Genomic DNA, 22,390 nt, shown 5'->3' on the forward strand with positions numbered 1-22,390 from the left:
GCCCCAGCCCTGGGTGCCCCCACCTTCTTATCTCCCCGCACCGTCAACCTCAAACTGATTGGACTTGGCTTTTCCCTTTGTCGGGCCATTTATTTCACTCCTCCTGAAGCTCAGATTGCCTGCGTGTCTGTGTGCACACGTGTGTGGCCACTGCTGTTTTTCCAAAGGGCTCACCTCTCTTCTGCCATTTTACCAGGGCATGGAGGCGGCTCTCACGCCCAGCCTCTCCCTGGCTTGCTTTCCCTGCCCCCAACTCAGCCTGGGCTTTTTCCTGTCTCTTAACTCCATGCGGGCAGCAGCAACTAGCTGAGCTGCTTGTGTGTGTGTGTGTGTGTGTGTGTGTGTGTGTGTGTGTGTGTGTGTGCAGCTAGGCCAGGCCTGTGAGCCTGCCTGTCACTGGAGAGTTTTTAGTTTGCATTCAGAAGAAAGGAGGAGGGGAGACAGGGCGAGGGGGAGGGAAGGGGGGAGGGGGCCAGAGGGGGGTGCGGAGAAGGGAGGGAGAATGTCTTGTTTGTGGCTTGTCAGCAATTGCTTGAGACAAGCTTCCATGTGTGAAAGCTACTTGGCATGAATGCCTGGGCCGTACCAAGTGTCACCGCAGCAAGAGGGGGAGTCAGAAGAAAAACAGATCAGACCAGAGCAGACAATAGGCCCCTAAAGTGTTCCCCCTAAGTTGCTTTGATGTTGTCCTAGTGTCTTGATACCAGGAGGCCAGGGATTGCAGGAAAGGGGTCTTTTTTGTCTTCATTCACTTCCCCCCTCAGTTTGTGAAATGATTCTCTAGAATTTCTCCTCATAAAAAAAGGTAAGCGCCCTAACAATTCCTTCTTCTGTGGCAGGCTGGTTCGCCCATGCCTGCAAGCGGGGGTCTCATTCCTGCGCTGCCCAGGAGGAGCGCTGGGGTCCTGCGATCGGCGCTCCTGCGTTGCCCCTGGAAGTCTTTCAAGGCGCTCAGGGCTGGGGATGGCCCCTCTTTCGAGGGAACCCCAGTAACACGATCTGTGCCTCTGCGTTGGTGGGGGAGAAGGGGTGGATGGAGAGGGGTGGGAGGGAGCGAGCAGAGAAGCCTGGAAGGGAAGGGCGAGCGGGGCACAGCCCTCCCTGCGGAGCCCCAGCCCGGAGCCGAGCCCGGGGCGGCCTGGAAGCTCCGCGCTGCGCCTTCCCAGGCGGAGCCCCGCCGGCTGGGGCTCTGCCGACTTACTGCAGACGTCGCCCCGAGCTGTGTGTGTGCACTTCACACACATCGCCCTGGCCTGCCTCCTGGCGAGGGGGAGGCACCCCAAGCCGTGGCGCCCGACCCCAGACTCCCCGAGGCAGGGCGGCATGGCCAAGCCTAGGAGGGAGAGCGAGCGAACTCTGTCCGCCAGACAATCCAGAAACTTTTCCAGTCTCGGGGATTTCTGTGGTCGCAGATCCTGGAAAGGAGTGGGGTGGGGGGGTGCTCCGTGCCTCCGTTTCCCCACCTGCACCGGAGCGAGGGGAAAAGAGGGGGGGGCGAGCGGGCGGGCGGACGTGAGCCGATTGGGGATGCTGCGTGCCACCCTGGAATTCAGCAAGGAACAGCGGCTCGCCGCGCGGAAACGCCTGGCGAAATCCCGGGGCTGGAAAAAGGCTGTGCAGACGCCCAGCAGCGGGTGATCCTTCTTCTTGATCATGAGGATGATGAAATAAAACCATCATCAAAGGCACCCCGAGACCCATAGAGCCGGGAGCACAGATCAAGTGTCGGAGCATTTCTAAGAAAACTAAAAGCCCTCTCCACCTGTTGGCTTCTGTCCTTCTCTCTGGTGTCTTTTCCTCAGATTTATTGGGCGATTTGTACAAAGAATGGGGTGGGAGGGCTTGGGGCTTTCCCCTTTCCTCCGCCCTAGCACTTTTTTTTTTTAGAAGAAGAAGAAGGTCAATGTAAGATGCTTGAGAGCAAACGCGCCTCTGGTGAGAGGAGTTTGCTCAAGACCTTGCCTTCTCCCCGGCGCCCGCAGTGCTGAAGACCCATTTGTAAACTCGGCCTGGGGGTGAAAGATTTTATGGTGGCTTTTGGAGATTAAATGAGATTTGTTTACAATTGCTGTTTATCAGACAGTAAATAGCTTACTTTCTGTGTGAGGGTAGGAATGTGCAGGCTGTTTGTTTACTCATCGGTGGTTTGTGGATAAAACATTTTGCTTTTATTTTTTTTTTGAGTGATATCTTCCGAAATGGGAGTCCAGGGCTCCGATCGGATCCCAATATTCATCTTTTAAAAAGAATTTTAAGGGAAAAATATGGGCTTATCTTCTTGGATGTGTGAGTTTCCTTTCTTCTGTTTTACACAGCGATTGTTTTCCAGGCTCTGTTTTAGCACTCTGCCAATTCTCCGGGGCATTTAGCTTTCTTACCTAATTCTAGGTTTTCTGTGACGCTGCTACTTGTTCCAAGAAAAGAAAAGAAAATCTGTAAGAAACTCTGGAGGTGGTGCCTTCTTCCGTTCTAACTGCAGATGTTTACCAAACGAACTCACCGTGATAGCCGCCATGGAAGCCGAGGAGAGGCCCAGGTGGAGAACGCAGAGCGTTCTTCCCACGGAGGCCTGGGGAAGGTGACTGCTGGGTGCCAGGAGAGATGAAGGAAAGACTATGAAGGGGACAAGGAGGCCACGGCCGCCTCGCTGAGCGGTTGCTTGGGCAGAGCTCGGCTTCCCATCATGAGATGCAGTTGTTCTCTGTTTTGTAGTTGGAGGGTCTTACCGTGGTTTGTCTCTGGCTAGACTTCCAGGACCAGTTATCTCCTAAAATGAGGTGATTTTAGACATGTAAGCGAAGCAAAGGTTTTTGGTGAGGGGAAAGAGACGCAATGATCTGAGGGTATCATTCATGGAGGCTCTGGTAGCATCCAGACCACACCCATGGGCTTCCAGGGCCCCGAGGGTCAGCAGGTGGGGGCCCTACCTCACTTTCAGACTTGTGTAAAATATACACCTGTAGCCCTTGTGTCTGTCAGAGAGAGGGACTTTGGGGGTTCTGCTTGCTGCCCAGGATTATGGCCGCACACTCTTTGTGCCTTGCTCATGTCTTATCAGAGGAGCTCTGGTGCTGCTGTGGTTTCCTGTTAGGCTGTGATCCGCATGGTCGGCAGTTCGAAACCACCGGCAGCAGCTCCTGGACAGAAAGGCTTTCTACTCCCCGTAAAAGGTCACTACGAGTCAGCTCTGACTTGAGTGAGAATGTCATGAGATGTGTCAAACATGGCAAACACATGCCACAACATGAATTTGCATGTGTCCATCAATGAGTTCACTTGTCCGTACAGTTAACATATTAGGGCGTATTTACTATGTCTCCAGCATTTTACTGGGTACTGAGAACGTTGGCCCAAAATAAACCAGGTGTGTCTCCTGCCCTCACGGAGCCTACAGTCTCAGGTTGTGTGAGTGACATAGCGGGTTGTTCCATAGTTGCATAAAATAGTGATTATAATGTGGATAATGTACGTTGCACGGCACGCAGGGCCGGTGCACAAAGGCGCATACGATGCTGACATCCAGTCTGTCGCCAGACATACGCTAACTCCTCTGCTTCTTTGTGGCTGCGTTCTCCATGCCCCAAGCCCAGCGGCATTCCTTCATGCACAGAGCTCAGCATTCCCACAGACTGTTTGAGGCTCTCTCACTCTTTCTCTGAGCACACCGTACCGACGCTCCCTGTTGCCCCTTCCTACTTGTGTTCTTAAGTAACTCCACATTTGTCAGCCTGCCTCTGGCAGCCCATACCGAGGCCCCTCGTGGGAGTTATCGTCTGTGAAAGTCTAGTGGGTGTTGAAGGAGAGGGGTGCTGAGTGAAGTTCTTGTCTGGCTTTACTTATTCCATAGTTGGGCCAGTTGATACTCAACTCTTAGCCGAAGGCAACCCCACCATTGTCCCTGTCATCTTGGAAGGCAAAGACGGTAAGGACAAGGCCGCTCCCACCCCTCCCAACGAGAAGACCTGTGTGTTTATAAGCGTAGGAGAGGAATAAAACCAGCAAACCCTCTCCGCCACCTGCTCCCATGTTAGTGGGCTGTAAACAGTGCACTGGTGCGATGCTGTCAGAGGCAGGATCGTGGGTCCCTCTCTTCTTCTAGTTGTGATCTTCCGTGGGAGAGAACATCTGGTTGAAATACCAGTCATTTCCATGGAGGCAAATCTGTGTTAGTGACTCTCACCATTTTCTACATTGTGTCTTATTCTATTACTCAGAAGAGCTCCGGCTTCAGGCTTGTCGATCCATTTTCTTTTAAAAAAAATATTAATATAGTAGTTTAAAAAGCAGACAGACATGCCCACCCACACATAAATCATAGATTTGGTGCCTATCCTTCAGGAACCCACACATGTTGGGTGGTTAAGTTGCCTGATGAGCAAAATCAGAGTCATTTCTAGACACCCCAACGTTGTCCCACGGGGATGGCTGGAACTTACCCATATTATAGCCACAAATCAGAATAGAGTCGGCCTGGTCTTCCTTTGCCCTAAGTGACCAGTCCCTTTCTCCCTGGTCTTCCTTTGCCCTAAGTGACCAGTCCCTTTCTCCCTGGTCTTCCTTTGCCCTAAGTGACCAGTCCCTGTCTCCTCTGGGAGGAAGGTATGCACTTCATTTGCAAGTCACACTCCCCCACCCAGATGCTGCTCGCTGGGGAACTGCCTCTGGAGCAGGCAGGCTGAGGCGGCCCTGGGAGCGTGTCCCAGGAGGGTGTCATCGGAGCGAGCGGAGGAAGCAAGGAAAGGAAGCATCTGGTGGAGGCAGAGACTTGAAAAAACGGTGGAGCCAGACAGGAGTGACCCAGGGATTCTTCACTGGGAGGGAAATCAAAAGTAAGAATGGGATGACATTTAAAGGTGCAACGCGTAGGTAGTAAGACTAGAGCCTTCTAGTCCTCCTGAGGAGAAAGCCACAACATGCCGGACGCGCCATGTTTCTCCTCACCCACTAATACGTAAGATGTAAAATGGAAATGTTCTCCTTTTCCTTCAAACCTTGACATTTAAAAAATCATTTTATTGGGGGCTCATGCAACTCTTTTTACGATCCGTACACACATCATTTGTGTCCAGCACACTTGTACATATGTTGCCATCATCATTCTCAAAACACCCACTCTCCACCTGATCCCTGGGCATCAGCTCCTCATTTTCTCCTCCCTCCTGCTCCCCTCCCCCCTCCCCCCTGATAATTTATAAATAATAATTATTTTATCATATCTTACACCATCCGATGTCTTCCTCACCCAGTTCTCCTCTGTCCGTCCTCCAGGGAGGAGGTTACAGGTAGACCTTGTCATCTGTTTCCCGTTTCTCCCTCACCCTCTCTCCATCTTCCCAATATCGCCACTCTCACAACTGTTCCTGAGGGTCTCATCTGTCCTGGATTCCCCGTATTTCCAGTTCCTATCCGTGCCAGTGTACCTCTCCCGGTCCAGCCGGATATGTAAGGTAGAATTGGGATCATGATAGTGGGGGGAAGGACGCATTCAAGAACTAGTGGAAAATTGTATGTTTCATCGTTGCTACACTGCACTCTGACAGGTTCGTCACCTCCCCACAGTCCTTCTGCAAGGGGATGTCCAATTTCCAAACCTTGACATTTTAATACACTCTGAAATGAGGCCTACTTAGTTTTCTCATCTAATGGCTTGGCAAATTAAGTAATATTGTCATCTTTGCTATATTTGAGTAAGGTTCTACAGTTTACCCAAGGACTCATAATAAAATAAGAGATGGCTACATCTCTGTGAGCGACCAGTGTAGTGAGCAGTGAGGCAGTTGGGTCAAAGGTAAGGTGTTGACCTGGCAATTGAATGATTGTCTTAGTTTTCACACACACACACACACACACACACACACACACACACACACACTCTCTCTCTCTCTCTCTCTCTCTCTCTCTCTCTCTCATGCGCGCGCCTTTATTTTTTTTAAAGACTAGGATTTAGAGAGTCGAAAAAACGGATATCTAATTCCAACTAAACATGTGTGTGCCTGCATGTGTGCACATGTGTGTGTTTGTATATGTGTGTAAGTGCAGTGGATTAGGTTCTGATTTTGATTTTGCCTGTCTGACTTAGCACTCCCCACTCCCTTTCTCTGAACCTGATATAAAATGATAGAATTGGACTACTTTGTCTCCCGTTCCTTCTAGCTCTGTGATTCAGCATTTCTTTGATTCCATGAACAGGCTCTCCCGTGAATCTGGTCTTTTGGCCACTTTATTTGCGGCTCAACTCAAGATCTGTGGTTATCCAAGGGGAAATGTTGTGGATTTTGTGGATCTCTGAGATCCATCCCTATTCACCCACCAGGCGAACTCTGCTGATACTTCGAAGTGAAAGGCACACTCGGAACAAGTAGGGTTTTAATTTATGGATTTTAAGATAATATGGCAGTCCGCATGCGGGGCACATGTGCAAGGAGACGTAAGAACCGTTTTCAAAAGAATCGGCTGTTTTGAATGCATGTCCTGCTGTAGAATAAGTATGAATTTAAAATGGACGGGCACTGGGCACATCTCTCTGCCATTCTCATGTGCTTTTGCATAGACACTGTGCTGTACCTTTTTGCATTATGCGCACATGTTTTCAGAACACACAGGAGCAGTTTAAGCAACTGTAGCGCTGATGATACGTGTTATGTATCTGACACTGTGTTTTGCGGGCTCATAGGAATACGGACAACCTTTAGGATACGCAACTCCCAGAAGAGCTTGTTGGTGACTTGCTGGAATGTTCTGTGTTAGTGTTGTAGGTAGACATGCAGCACACATATAAACGTGTATGTCGTGAGCATTATACCTTTTCCATAGTGAATAGCAGACTGTGTTTGGAATGTGGCTGAAGGTGGGACTGAAGGGGCTGCGAGTGAGTGATGCCTTCTTCTTCGCAGTCCGGTCGCATTTAAAGAGTCGGTGTATACATCACCACAATCAGTTCTTGCACATCCCGTCCCCTCCCGGGGTTTTCATTAAGCATGATCGAGTAATTCCGAGCCCTATCATTTGAGATTGACTCAACAGTTGAAAAGATAGAGTTAAGAAATCTTACAAAGTTCATGTCATCGCAGATTTTAGAAGCCCGGAGGAAGTCCGTCTACCACGTTTTAAAGACGTCGTCTTCCTTGCAGCCGGGAGACTAATTCCAAGGCTGTTTTCGCCGTTAGCAAACCACCGACTCCCGCTGAACAAATCCTAACTTTTTCTGGCTGAACAAAAGAAAGAAATAGATTGCATGAGATATAATTTATTCCAAACTGGAGAACAGAATTTCTCCTACATTGTTCCTTTTTAGTTGAAATTTCTAACACTTGTTACCTTGCTTAACTTCCTAATCACGTGGCAAAGTAGAAACCTAAGAGGTATTTGTTACTGGCTTCAAAGAGAGGAAAGCGGGCACAGGTCTAAGGGGCAGCTGTTTAGAATGCACGCGCGGCCGTGCGAAGAAGATGTGAAATGCTTGGCTGCTGTTGAGTGCAAGACGGAAGGAAGGACAAGAACATGCTCCCTTATTGCTGATCTGATTTTTGCTTATCTAAATAATTGCCACGCGTCTTTCTAGTGTGAATCACTTAAAAGATTCAAAATGCCACTTGTCTAAAGCTTTAGAGAGCTTTAGTAATTTTCATCAAATCCACAGTCATTTTTCCCAGAAAAATAAATTCAAAATTGCCACTAATGGCAGGTGAAAGAAACAGAGCAAAACTTGTAAACACTGAGGTAGCTTTATCTTGTGTAAAACCCAAACCAACTGTCACCCTCCACAACAAAGAGCTGCCCAGAGGGTTTCCTAGGCTGTAAATCTTTATGGAAGAAGCGGCGGGTAGGTCAGAACCACTAACCTCTTGGTTAGCAGCTGAGTGCTCCTGTTCTGTTTAGTACTTCATTTCTATTGGACTGTCTAGTTTTGGGGGCTTGTGTACTATCTAGTTCAAAATAGTGACGTGAAAGATTACTCGGAGCTCTATGATAATCACCTGAGAATTTCCTTAAGATGTCGATTCAGATTCTGTGTGTGGACATGCAATTTCTCAGCAGGGAATTGAACTGGAATGAAGGAATTGAGCCAGAATGAATGAATTCTTGATTTGAGGAGAGAAGCATTACTCAGGATCCGTGTCCAAGGGACGTCTTGAATGAAGGTCAAGGGTACGCTCAGTCTAAGCATTCTGGGATTAGTGGTTTATTGCCTAGAAGTCTATGACACACTGAGACTTGGGCTGCTAACTCAAGGTCAGCAGTTTGAAACCACCAGCCACTCCATGGGGGAAAGATGAGGCTTACTACTCCCATAAAGATTTACCGTCTCGGAAACGCACAGGGGCCGATCTATTTGCCCTCTAGGGTCACTAGGAGTCAGCATGGACCCCACGACCGTGTTGTTTTTATGTTGGTGCCCAGGCTGCGACCTCTGTCTGGGATGCTCTTCAGCCTCATCTTGGCCAAGCCACCCTTCCCTGCTCCCCTGGGTGTATGGGCCGTGTGTGGGCCCCATCGCATGTCACTCGAGTCGTCTGCCTCCTCCTCCAGGCTTGGGGCCATCTTCTTGTTTATACCCTCAGTACCCAGCACAGAAGGAAACAGTGCGGGTGGAGAATAAATGCTGTTGAAATTTATTGAGCACATTGATACACAGCCTGTCAATCAACTTTGCAAACTATAGAAACAATGACAGCTACAATCTTAGATTTGGTCACCTCACCTCCCACAGACAAGAAATGAAAGTTTCTTTAACCAGGGGGTTCACTCTTCATGCCCTCCCCAAGCAAAACATAAATTGCATATTCATAACAAAGTGCTTTGCATGTTGCTGAATCCTCCATTTTCTTTTATGTCTATCTTTTCTCCGCTAAAACTGCTGTGGGCCATGTTTTTCATTTTATTCTTGAGCCTTTCCGTTCCTTTATTAGAAGTTCATTTTTTGTCTCGAAGAAGCACAAGATTATAAATGAGTTGGTGAAGTTTGCCTGAGTTACCAGATAGTAAAGTACAGCCTACTCTGTTACATGGACTTCTACGCGTAAAAAAAAAAAAAATGGATTCAACAATAAAAACTAACTGCCATCGAGTCAATTCTGACTCCTAACGACCCCAGAGGTTTCTGAGAATGTAACTCCTTACAAGAGTAGAAAGCCTCATCTTCCTCCTGTGGAGTGGCAGGTGGTTTTGAACTGTTGATCTTGTGTCAGTAGCCCATCCTGTAACCACCAGGGCTCCTGGACTCTATAATATCCAGCAACAATAACAATCGGTAGCACTGGAGAGGGGAGTCCGCTGGTGGTGCGAACGTGGGGCCTTTGGCTGCTCTCCAAAGTGTTAGAAGTTAAAGTCCACAAGCAGTTAGCTTGGAAGCAGGACCAAGAGGTCTACTTCCAAAAACCAACAACCATGGAAAACACGATGGAACACAGGTTCTACGTCCATGGGTTGCCATGAGCTGGGATCCGCTCCATGGTCACTGGTTTCTTTTAAAGAGGGAAAGTTTCTTCTATCTTAGGAAGACTGAAAATTGAGCTCTTGGAGGACGTCTCCATATTATAGAGAGCCAAGGCCATTCCTGAGTGCTAACGAATAAAGATGCTGCTTTGAGGCCTAAGGTAATCCCTTCGATGTGTCTGTGAAACTCAGACAATTGATAAGGAAGACCAGAGAAGAACTGATGCCTTTCAATTGTGGTGCTAGCAAGAAAAACAACAACAATAACACTTGAATAGGCAATGACTGCCAAGAGACCAAATCTACCTGGGAGGAAGTATAGCCAGGAGGCTCCTCGGGGTCAAGAACGGTGAGACTTCCTCTCGTGGACTCGCATTATATTACTAGGAGGGACCCTTCCCTGCAGGAGGACATTATTCTTGGTAGAGGGACATCCAAAAAAGGGCCTCAGTGGGATAGGACGATCCAGTGGGCTCAAGCATAACATGTAGATGGGGCAGGGGCGGATAGTGTTTCTTGTGTTGGACGTGGGGTCACTATGAGTTAGAACTGACCCGAACGACACCTAACCACCACAGCAAAGCGAGGCTTGACTAAGAGCACGGGCGGGAAGCTTTATTCTGCCAAAGGCCATTTGGATCTTTATAGTGTAGTTTGCAGGTCATACAAAACGATCAACTTACACATGATATTTGATCGCACATTTATTTGCTCTCTCCTACTATGATGGCTGGACCTGCTTCTCTTTGGGGAGGTGGGTGATGTTGGTTGGTATTGATGATTTGCGGGGGAGTGGAAGTGAGGCCTTAAATGACCCAAGGGCCAGTGGTTCCCCACCCCTGACTGACCGGAATACGCCATTGTGACCCAGGTGAGACAGCAGGGAACAATAGAATTTTAACTTCTATCTTTTAGGAAAAAGGTTTAGGCACGGAGTCTATGAGGAGAGAAACATTACTCGGGATCTGTGCACAAAGGACTCCTTGAATAGGGATGTCAAGAAAAGGCCTTTGGTTGGCAAGAATGAACTTCACATTTCCTCAGGAAAGGGGCACGCACTGGGAGGGTGCTCTCAGCGTAGCCTGAAAGGCAGCTCTCTGCTCACAGACTCCTTCTCAGTTGGATCCCTGTCCCTCATTGCATCTTCCCTTCACCTTGGCTCCTTTTGCTGTCCACTAGTCTAGTCTTCTACGGAGCCTGGTGTTAAGTTACGTAAAGGCTCAGCTGCTAGCCAAAAGGTTCTTGTTTCAGTCCAGCCAGAGGGTGAAATAGACCCAGTGATCTGCTCCTGTGAAGATCCCAGCCTAGGAAGCCCCGGGGGACAGTTCTACTTCGTCACACAGGGTCCCTCCAAGGGAAGCAGCTGGGTGGCACACACCACCCACCATGCAGTCTTGTAGCTGTATTAAGACATGCCTTTCTCTTTTTTTTTCTTTTCTTTTTTTACATTTTATTAGGGACTCATACAACTCTTATCACAATCCATACATATGCATACATCAATTGTATAAAGCACATCCATACATTCCCTGCCCCAATCATTCTCAAGGCATTTGCTCTCCACTTAAGCCCCTTGCATCAGGTCCTCTTTTTTTTCCCCTCCCTCCCCATTCCCCCCTCCCTCATGTGCCCTTGGTAATTTATACATCGTTATTTTGTCATATCTTGCCCTATCCGGTGTCTCCCTTCCCCCCTTCTCTGCTGTCCCTCTCCCAGGGAAGAGGTCACATGTGGATCCTTGTAATCAGTTCCCCCTTTCCAACCCACTCACCCTCCACTCTCCCAGCATCGTCCCTCACACCCTTGGTCCTGAAGGTATCATCCACCCTGGATTCCCTGTACCTCCAGCCCTCATATGTACCAGTGTACAGCCTCTGTCCTATCCAGCCCTGCAAGGTAGAATTCGGATCATGGTAGTTGGGGGGAGGAAGCATCCAGGATCTGGGGGAAAGCTGTGTTCTTCATCGATACTACCTCACACCCTAATTAACCCATCTCCTCTCCTAAGCCCCTCTATGAGGGGATCTCCATTGGCCGACACTTGGGCCTTGGGTCTCCACTCTGCACTTCCCCCTTCACTTAATATGATATATATACATATACATATATACATATATACACATACATACACACACTTATATCTTTTTTTTTTTTTTGCATGATGCCTTATACCTGATCCCTTGGCACCTCGTGATCGCACTGGCCAGTGTGCTTCTTCCATGTGGGCTTATTTGCTTCTGAGCTAGATGGCCGCTTGTTCACCTTCAAGCCTTTAAGACCCCAGACACTATCTCTTTTGATAGCCGGGCACCATCAGCTTTCTTCACCACATTTGCTTATGCACCCATTTGTCTTCAGCGATCCTATCATGGAGGTGTGCAGTCAATGATATGATTTTTTGTTCTTTGATGCCTGGTAACTGATCCCTTTGGGACCACTCGATCACACAGGCTGGTGTGTTCTTCCATGTGGACTTTGTTGCTTCTGAGCTAGATGGCCGCTTGTTTATCTTCAAACCTTTAAGACCCCAGTCACTATCTCTTTTGATAGCCGGGCACCATCAGCTTTCTTCACCACATTTACTTGTTCACCCACTTTGGCTCCAGCCGTTGTGTCGGGAGAGTGTGCATCATAGAGTTCCAATTTAATAAAAGAAGGTATTCATGCATTGAGGGAGTGTTTAAGTAGAGGCCCAAGGTCCTTCCGCCACCTTAATACTTGACCTATAAATATAGACACATAGATCTATTTCCCCATCCTCCTATATATATTTGCATGTACAAAGACCTGCCTTTCTCAATTCCAGGGCTTTGGCTAGCACCTAATTGTTAATTCCCCACAACTCTGACTTGCCTAGAACTCCACGTCCAGAACACTACTCCCCCACCCAGCCTTCCCGGACCTGGCTTGCATTTGCTCAGCTGCTGTGCATTTTACCACTGTGCCCCAAAGTGCATTTTCATTCTCCCGAATTCCCGCAGAGATTCCCAGGAAGGAGGAGAACCCAGCCCATCGTTCCATTGTCGTATAGGTTGCTACCGAGCCTCTCCTTGGATTGGCCAAGGGTCAGAAGCTCGCCTCTAGGCCCTGTGACAATGGAAAAGGTGGGTAGAGGTGGCAGATGTACCGCTTGCCATAAAACAAGGTTGCCTCTGACTGTGCCAGTAAATGTGTTTGGCACGTCTAACACGAACCGAGGAGCCCTGGTAATGTAGTGGGTTCTGAGTTGGGCTGCTACCCACAAGGACAACAGTCTGAAATCACCAGGTCCTCACAGAGGGAGAAAGATGGGGCTTTCTATTCCTGTAAAAATTTAGTCTCAGAAATCCAAAAGGGCAGTTATACTTTGTCTTAGAGAGTTGCTATGAATCAGAATCGACCCAACAGCAGTGGATTTGGTTTGGTTGGTTTGGTAATACAATCCTGTAGAAGTTTAAGAAATTAAGGCTGACCAGATTATTAAAACTTAAAATCTTTCAGGAATGACAGTTGGTATAACTAAGATAAGAAGGCCAGGGGTGCAAATAGCAAATGTATAATCAGGAAATAAATCGGAAGAGGGAACTGTAGTAGAGAATTTTTAGAAGTTAGACATCATTTCATGCATTTTTTGCACAAGAATGGGGACTGGTAAAAGTGAGATTATATTGACATGGATCCTCATGGCTAGCTCAAAAGCAAGCTCGGTTCTGGAATTGGGGACTATGCTCAGTTCCATAGGGGACAGAAATCCTATTCTGTACGTTCTCCCAATACTTCCTTACTCAATACTTAGTTCCACTTATCTGTTGCTTCTAGAAGAATCTGCCACTGACTAATCATGTGAACTTGGGTGAGTTATTTATTCTCTCTGAAACTCAATTTACTCATCTGTAAAGTAGGGATGCTGATGATCATTTCAACAGCTTGCTATAAGAATTAAATTAGATGGGATAATATATTTTAGATGATGATACACATTTCATGCTTGGTATGCAATAGGTGCTCAGTCACTTGTGGCAATCATTCCAGCACAAGGAAGGAACCTTTGACTAAACATGGGCTCGAGCAGGCATCCTCAAACTACGGCCCACGGGCCACATGCAGCCCGCCGAGGACATTTATCCAGCCCGCCGGGTGTTTTTGCCCCATTTGTTTTTTTACTTCAAGGTAAGATATGTGAAGTATGCATAGGAATTTGATCATAGGTTTTTAAAAAAAGCTATAGTCTGGCCCTCCAACATGTCTGAGGGGCAGTAACTGGCCCCCTGTTTAAAAAGTTTGCGGACCCCTGTGCTAGAGTTTGACCTTATATCACTCCTCCTTATGGCAATCCTCAGGGACTATTATTATTTTTTGAACAGTGTGTTCTGCATTTGTTACTGTACGTTGTCTCATTTTAACCCAACGGCTGGTTCATAGTGCTTCACAGCATAGGACTGTTCCTTAGAGTCTCCGAAGCTATAAACTTTTCACAGAAGAATAAGACAGCAGGCAAGTTCGAACCATTTACCTTTTGGTTAGCAGCCCAATGCTTAACCCATCCACCACCTGGACTCCTTCAGATAGGTACTGTTAAACAATTCCTCTCCTAGCACAGTTCGACAGTGTGACTTGCCTACGGTCATACAACTAATCAATGGTGAGCAGACTTGAGTCTCTCTGTACCGAGGTTGGTCTGGCTTCAAACAGTTCTCAAAGTCACATACTTGCTAAGGCCAGAGTCAAGAGCGAGGTCTTTTTAAGGGGAGTACATCTTCAGTCCACCTGCACGCATGCATGCTGGGTGAACGCAGGATAGGCGTAGACTTCTAAGGATGCTGTACCTGAATCTGGGCCCCATGATTAAATAGGCAAAGGGCAGATTATGGATCAAGTGCAGATAGGGCCTGGGGATAAATTTCCGAGACCTGGTGGAATCATTTAAAAAATGTACTCAATCTCTTGTCTGCCAGGCCATGGAAAATGAGCTGGGTGTTTGAAGGAAAGCAAGAAGAGGAAGGCTGAATCCCAGCCTTTCAGGGGCTTTCGTTCTGGTGGAGGGAGACGGATGCCCACCCAACTAGTTACAAAGTCTCCAGTGATGGCGCGAAGAGCGGGAGCAGCTCACAATGGACCTACTTTATTTGCTGGTGAAGGGGACGGTGGAGAGCGGACGAGAGAAGACCTCAGGCAGGAGGTGGCATTTGCAGTGGACCTGGAGGGATGAATGAAGGAGGTGCTAGAAGTCTATCATTTTCTTTTCTTCAAAGTAATGGCTTTAGAAAGGGTAGTGTTCAGTAAGTTAACCATTAAGTTAACGCAGTGACAAATAACAGTGTTTTCAAAGATTGAGGTTTTCAGTGGCACTGGAGAAATATCTACTCGTATAATCACAAGTATATTTTGGTTTTTGCCTAGTGTGCACTAAGCCGAATTCTATGGAAGGAACCGGAAATGGAGTGCTCGCTTCCAGGCCTCCTCGGAGGGGGATCTGGAGTTGCCCAGGAATCAGATAAGGGTCTGCACATCCCCAGAGTGACCAGATGGCACACCGGTCTCAGTACTTTGCTGTCTTATGTGGTACTGGGGCAGTGGCAGATGGGTCATTTATGTCTCTTTTTTGATGAAAGATTCTGGTTTGTATTTGCAAATTCTCAGTCTTTCTTACGTATAATACCAAACTTCCTGTGTCTGTTGTTGTTGTTTGTCTTCCAAACGGAGCGCTGTCGTATCCCCCTTCAGTAGACTGGGGCTTGAACAATCTACCTATTTTGACCATTGGTTTCAGGTTGGTTTTCCTGGCTGGGCATGTTTTAAACTAAGTTCGCACATCTTACTATTGTTTGAAGAGGCCCAGTGTGCATCTACTGCGTGTGGATTTCATCTTCGGGCGGTGAGAGCAGGTATTCTTCGGAGCATCATGCCGGTCTTCACATTATAAGGGAGAAACACAGCTGAGGTCTCAAGTTTGGATTTGGATTGGCTCATTCTATTTCCTAAGCGCTGTCAATTGACCTTATACTTCAATATGGAGCTCAAATGTCACTTTGTTCACAAAGTCTTTCTTAATTCCTAGCGTAGTGGTTCTCAACCTGTGGGTCGCAACCCCTTTGGGGGGGGTGTCGAATGACCCTTTCACAGACGTTGCCTGAGACCATTGGAAAACATATTTCCGTGGTCTTAGGAACCGAGACACCGCTCCTCTATCCGTCTCCAGGTGGGTCCGCTCACATGCAGAGACGCCCACATAAGAGTACCTGGCATGAAGACTTACCCATGCTCCACCATGCTTCAGACAAGATTTCATTTATTTGTCATTAGGAATAAATATTTCACAATATATAATGACGTCATGTTTTGTGATTAATTACTATACTTTATTTATATTCAATTTGTAACAATGAAGATACATCCTGCATATCATATATTTACATTATGATTCATAACAGCAGCAACATGATAGTGATGAAGTAGCAACGAAAGTAATTTTATGATTGGGGTTACCACCACATGAGGAACTCTGTTAAAGGGTCATGGCATGAGGAAGGTGGAGAACCACTGTCCTAGAGCCTGAGAATCGGCCAAGTCCAGTGGTTTCCATATTGTACTTTGCTTAGCGTAATCATGATATCTCAAACCCTTAAGCAGGTGACAAATGAGAGCGGAGAGAGCTCGGCTCTGTACACCAGTGTCTCCTGAGGACACCCAACAGGGTCTCTGGCTTCCAGGTGGCTGATGCTAAGAAATGAGTTGTATTCTTGCCTTCTTGGACTGGTGTTGGGTATGGGAAGATGCATGTCTGAGCACCATTCCTTTTTTGGGAAAGGAACATTGCTTTTTAAAAAAGTCTACCTGATTTTAAGGTGAAAAAGGCTACATAGTATAAATAATAATAATATAATAATTACGAATAAGCATCATTCAGATCGCATGGACTGATAGAATGTGTTCCTTGGCTTGCGTTGGCTGGCAGAGTGGGCAGGCTTGAGGAACTGACTGGTCTTTTCCATCTCTAATTTCTATGATTCTTTGAAATTTTATGTCAGACAAGTGCAGGCTAATGTACACTGGGAGGAACAATTGAAACAGCTCAGGCTCACTGATGGGCCCTGAATGACTCTACTTGTAAGTCCTCAGGAAGAGAGCTCGGATTCATTGTGGATCGCTCAATGGAGACATCTGCTCGCTGTGCAGCGGCAGTGCGAAGAATGAATGAGAGATAATAGGCTGTATTAACTTTGAGAATGGGATAAAGAAGGATGCAGAAAATAATATAGTGCACATAATTTGGCATTGACTATTTCTGTAATTACAATAAAACATTTTAATGATATACATGGATGTTATGACTTCGCCTTAAAATCAGAATCCGGCATTGGGTCCTTCCATTGCCGAGAAAACAAAGCAGAAATACGAAGGACGCAGAGGAAGACAACCGACCAGCTCCAAGACATGTAAGCGATTTGCCTGTAATGAGACAGAAAAGACAGGGACATTTTAAATTTGGGTAAAAGGGGTGGAAATGACATTGTATAAATTTATTTAAAAGTAATGAAAGTTTCAGAAAATAGCCTGAGCCAGCTTCTGATTATCCTGGGTAATGGAGGTCAGAGATAGCAGGATAATTGAAATCCCTGATAATCTCCAACTCTCATTTTAGCTATCACTAGCAGCATAGCCTGCCCTACCCAAAGTTTCAACAGTCGAGTACAGGCCCAAGCAGCCCAGCCTTAAGAGAGAGACAGGCAAGGGGATTGGGACGTGCATCCAATTTGGGCTCAGATGATTTGGGGTCTAGGGTGGGGTGTCTTAGTTAAGCTCATACTGCTCCAACTGAAACACCGCTAGTGGGGAGCTCTCAGAAACAAACTTCCTCACAGTTCAGGACATGAGAGGGGAATGCTTTCTCTGTGGGCTTGGGGTGGGGGTGGGGGTTGGGGGTGGGAACCGCAGGGAAAGGGTCCTTGTTCCTTGTGATCTTTTTTAAAAAATCATTTTATTGGGGGGCTTATACAACTCATCACAATCCATCCATCCATTGTGTCAAGCACATTTGTACATTTGTTGCTATCTTCATTCTCAAAACATTTGCTTTCTACTTGAGCCCTTGGTGTCAGCTCCTCACTTCCCCCCTCCCTCCCTCACCTTTGACAATTCATAAATTATTATTATTTTGTCATGTCTTACGCTGTCTGATGTCTCCCTTCACCCACTTTTCTGTTGTCTGTCCCCCAGGGAGGGGGGTATATGTAGATCCTTGAGATTGGTTTCCCCTTTCTACCCCACATTCCCTCCACCCACCCGGTATCGCCACTCTCACTGGTCCTGCGGGGTTCATCTGTCCTGGATTCCCTGTGTTTTCAGTTCCTATCTGTACCAGTGTACATCCTCTGGTCTAGCTGGATTTGTAAGGTAGAATTGGGATCATGATAGTTAGGCGAAAGAAGCATTAAAGAACTAGAGGAAAGTTGTATGTTTCATCAGTGCTACACTGCACCCTGACTGGCTCGTCTCTTCCCTGTGATCCTTCTGTAAGGGGATGTCCAGTTGCCCACAGATGGGCTTTGAGTCCCCACTCCACACTCCCCCTCATTCACAATGCTATGATTTTTTTTATTCTTTGATGCCTGACACCTGATCCATCGACACCTCATGATCACACAGGGTGGTGTGCTTCTTTCATGTGGGCTTTGTTGCTTCTGACCTAGATGGCCGCTTGTTTACCTTCAAGCCTTTAAGACCCCAGATGCTATATCTTTTGATAACTGGGCACCATCAGCTGTCTTCACCTCATTTTCTTATGCACCCACTTTGTCTTCAGCGATGGTATTGGGAAGGTGAGCATCATGGAATGCCAGGTTAGTAGAACAAAGTATTCATGCATTGAGGGAGTACTTGAATGGAGGCCCAATGTCCATCTGCTACCTTAATAATAAACCTATATGCACATAGATCTATTTCCCCATCATCATATAAAATATATTCACATATGTACATGCCTGCATTTAGACCTCTATAAATGCCCTTTGCCTCCTCGTTCTTTCATCTATTTCCTGCTACTTTCCTCTTGTCACACATCATGCTCAGCCTTCATTTGAGTTTCAGTAATTCCTCTCAGTTACAGTGCCCTTGATCAAGCCCTACCAGGCCTCTTATCCCTTCCTCACTACCGATTTTGGATCGCTTGTTGTTCCCTTGTCTCTGGGTTTGTCACCACCCATTTCCTTTCCCCAGCCTCCCCCTCTCCCATGTCCCCACGGAACCACCAGTTTCTTTGTTTTCTCCTTGTGATCTTGCATTGGTTCTTGCTCCCTCTTCTCTGTGACTATGAGTGGGCAGCCACTCAATGACAGAGAGTTTGGGTTTGAGTTTTTCTTCTCTGCATCTATGCCGCTCCTTGCCATGCAGATCTGATTAGGTGTAGGACACACCCTAACCGCTGCCTCCTTAGCATAACAATAAATTCCATTCCCAAACAAAATTACATCCACAGGTATAGGATTTAATACTACAACACATATTTTGGGTGAATACACTTTGATTCAACACAATATCTATCACCTGGACAACATGAACGATGCCCTCAACTTCCATGAGACTCAATTCCTCATGGGTAAAATTTCAGATCATTGTAGTATTGACTCTATGTGAGACTTACGGGGAAGACAGGAGCTCGTTGGATGCAGGAGGGCTGGTCGTGCAGAGCACCTAGTAGTGTCTCCTCCAACTTGCTGCTCTCAGGAGCTGACTTGACTCCAGCAAGGGTGGGGGCGGGGGTGGGAGTGGGGGGTGGGGGAGTGTTGGGTTATAACAGGCCTTCTCTTCTTTTGCTCAGGGCAGGAGATTATAGACGAGAGAGGAAAATCATGCTTCAGTTTTAGCATCACCCTGCAGCATGTTGACTCCCGGCTCCTGGAAAGCCTGAGGATAATTGTGCTTGCTTTCCATTCAGGCAGCCTTATTAAAAGTCCTGTCCGTCTTCAGAATGGCCCTTGGAGGAAGTAGGCACTGCCAGGACCTCATCTGACGCAGGAAGACGCTCGGGCAGAGTGCTGGATGACAGGTCGTCAGGGCAGAGCAGGAAATCTAGATTAGGTTGTCTTGCCTTTGCGTTGAGAAAGATGAGGTAGTCTGGTCTTGTGAAGAGTTCATCTCAAAACTCTCTTGTAAAATAAAAAACAAACCCTCTTTTGTAGGGTGGCGATGAATCAGAATCAACTCGATAGTGGGGGATTGGGTGTGGCTTGGCCTTTCCTGACCTCCCTGGGAGCTCTTTCTCTGAACGTTGGCACACACTTCAGGGTTCCCCGGGAGGCTGTCTCGGGTCGCACCTCTCCTCAGAGAGGTCAGATTTCGGACTTGACACCCTCTGCTCCCCCTATGAACACGTTGTTACGTTAACAGAGGTAAGACAATCGAACACCCTTGACACCACTTCAGTGAATACCTGGTCATTTAATTGAACAAGCTTGTTAAAGCAGGAATCGCATAAAACGATAGACTCACTCCTGACACCTTTATTTTAACTCAAAGCCTCCCTCAGGTTTTAATGTAGGGTCAAGACCTTGTCTCCAAGCTTAGGGCCTCCCGTTAGAGTTCTGCGTCCTGCGGCTTCTCTCAATCCCACCTCTGACGCGTTCTCGGTCACTTTAGGTCTTGGCTGCTCTAAAGAGGAGCTGGATCTTCAGGACATCTGGGCAGCAATGAGATGTTTCCAGTTTGAGCGATGTTTTCCCGCTGGCTCGCTCGTGCCTCAGCTGACAGCCCACTCTCAGCCACTCGGCTCTTGTGCACTGTCCCCATTCAGCTCAGACCTTGTAGAACCAAGGTAGCGTCTTTGCGCTCGCATTTCATTAGTTTAGGTAAATTTACCTAAACTGTGCAGTTACAAGCCGAAGAAGAGCAAGCATTAATAGAAAGGGCCTCTGGGTGTGCAATGGCTCCCTGTTCAGCTGCCAATGGAAAGGCCGGGGCAGGGGTCAAACTCACCCCGCAGTTCCTGGGGGAGACCTACTGACTTGCTCACATAAATATTACATCCCTAAACACCCTGTAGGGCAGATCTACCCTGTCACTCAGGGTCGACGATGAGTCAGAATCAACTTGAAGGCAACTGACAGCTGCAACGGGAGTGTAAATAGGCTTGGGAACAATCCCAGGGCTCTCGGTGGGCAGACAGCTCTCCGGGCAGCAGCTGGATGCGATGCACCCTTCCTAGCAAGTAGCCCGCTAAAGGAGTGAGTGCAGATCCGACAGGGCCCTTAAATCGTGGCGTTTCCAGAGGGAATGGAGTCCACGGATTGATCAGCTAAGGGTAGGTCATTGGATAGAACCCCTGTCCAATATGGCGCCTGTTGCTTGTCTCGTCCCTAGAAGGGAAATGCCCTGAGACTCTGGCTTCTGTCTTTGCAGTTTGTCTCAGAATGGAGCACAGTGATGGGTCTGCGTCATTCTTGTCAGCTTCCATGGAGTCAAGTGTAACTCCATGGTTAGCTCATAGACCACAGAATGAAATGTCGTCTAGTCCTGCGCCCTCTTCCCCATCGTTGGCATGCCAAGTCCTTTGTTGGGGCCACTGTGTAATTCCAGTGCTTTCCATCGAGGACTCGTCTTCCAGCACCCGACTGGCCAGCAGTCTCTTGTAATCCATGGGGTTTTCATTGGCTAATTTTCAGAAGTAGAGCTCCAGGCCTTTCTCCCTAGTCGGACCTCTTCTGACAGGTCTGCGGAAACTAGCCCACGGGAGTGACGCTGCTGGTACCTAACTGGCAGGTGGCATGACGGCGAGTGTCACAGAGTCACAGCAGCGCACAGTAGAGCAGCCTTTCAGCGGGTGCTGGGTGTGTAATAGGCTCTCAGTAAACGCTGCCTAGCTAAGCGACTACACCAATGAAGAGAAAGCCTGCTGTCACCGCATTGCCTCTGATGGGGGTCCTTTCCAGCAGCACGCTATTCCAGAAATCGGGTTAGGGCAGAAAGAGCTAGCAAGTGACTTTCTAATATTGCTGGAGGTAAGATGATATGTTCCATTAAATAGCTCTTTTTTTTTAATGTAAGGCAGCTTCGAAGAGGTGCATTTTGTAATGTATAATTAACCTGGGCAGCTCGCTAACACAAAATACCAGCGATGCAACTTGCCCGATAGCATTTTCTAAGGGATTAGCTATGTGCTTACATGAGGAACAATCTGCACTTACAACCACACTATCTGACAACAAGAGGCCTCTCTGGTGATTGTGTCTGGGGCTAGCCAGGTCAACACGACGACGTTTCTCCTCTCGTGATGTCCTTGTAGCGCTGAGCTCATGAGATGCTTCTTGTGGCAAAACAAAGCATCTTGCATTGAGTACCAGATGGGGAACGATGTCTGAGCTGAAGCATATTAAACTTGACAAAGACACTGTGCGGTGGGCAGCGGATTGGGCGGGATGCTGCAGTGGGCAAGATCATCTTTTTCCTAAGATAAAGGAGGCGACACCATCTAGCCCTCTGCTCCATCAATGAGCCAGCATCTACAGAGCCAGCAGAGCTGGAAAGTTCCAGAAACCTCAGTTGATGTGACAACAGGGAGAAGGAGATTCTAGAGAATGGAAATGATCCTCCGCAGGCCTTGGGCTGAACGTCCTCATTCATTTCCCATCTAGGGACTCTTGAGATCAGTTCCAATGATTAATTGCCGAGGACGCCCCTGTTCCTCAAGAGGCCGAGGAGCAGTAGTCTGGAAGAACTCGAAGTTCCGGAAGAACAGAACTAGTCTTGCATGGAACATTCATTGTATACAAGACGTTAGGCGAAGGTTTCATATCTGTTAACATATGCCTTTGGATAGAAGTCTCTATTGTTTGTAAAACCCACATCATTTTAGGTGCCACCATGACAGAAAAAAGCACTCCAAATTAAGCTACTTCATACCATCGTGGTGAAACACACCTTGATTTCAGAGCTATTAAGATGTGAAAAAGTATGCGTCATAGAATCACTGAGATAAGGTATC

The 22,390-nt window shown here is 47.4% G+C and overlaps 1 protein-coding gene across 1 annotated transcript in view; it reads left to right on the top strand.

The window, feature by feature from the left end:
- The first annotated feature begins 647 nt into the window (after positions 1-647).
- The window catches only part of LOC142459165 (uncharacterized), a 98,790-nt gene continuing 77,047 nt past the window's right edge, over positions 648-22,390 (top strand). Inside the window, exon 1 of the mRNA XM_075560473.1 lies at positions 648-805. The gene's annotated coding sequence lies outside the window, so the exon portion shown is untranslated. The remainder of the gene's footprint in view (positions 806-22,390) is intronic.

Source organism: Tenrec ecaudatus, chromosome 1 (assembly GCF_050624435.1).
Source record: "Tenrec ecaudatus isolate mTenEca1 chromosome 1, mTenEca1.hap1, whole genome shotgun sequence".
NCBI classification, from domain to species: domain Eukaryota; kingdom Metazoa; phylum Chordata; class Mammalia; order Afrosoricida; family Tenrecidae; genus Tenrec; species Tenrec ecaudatus.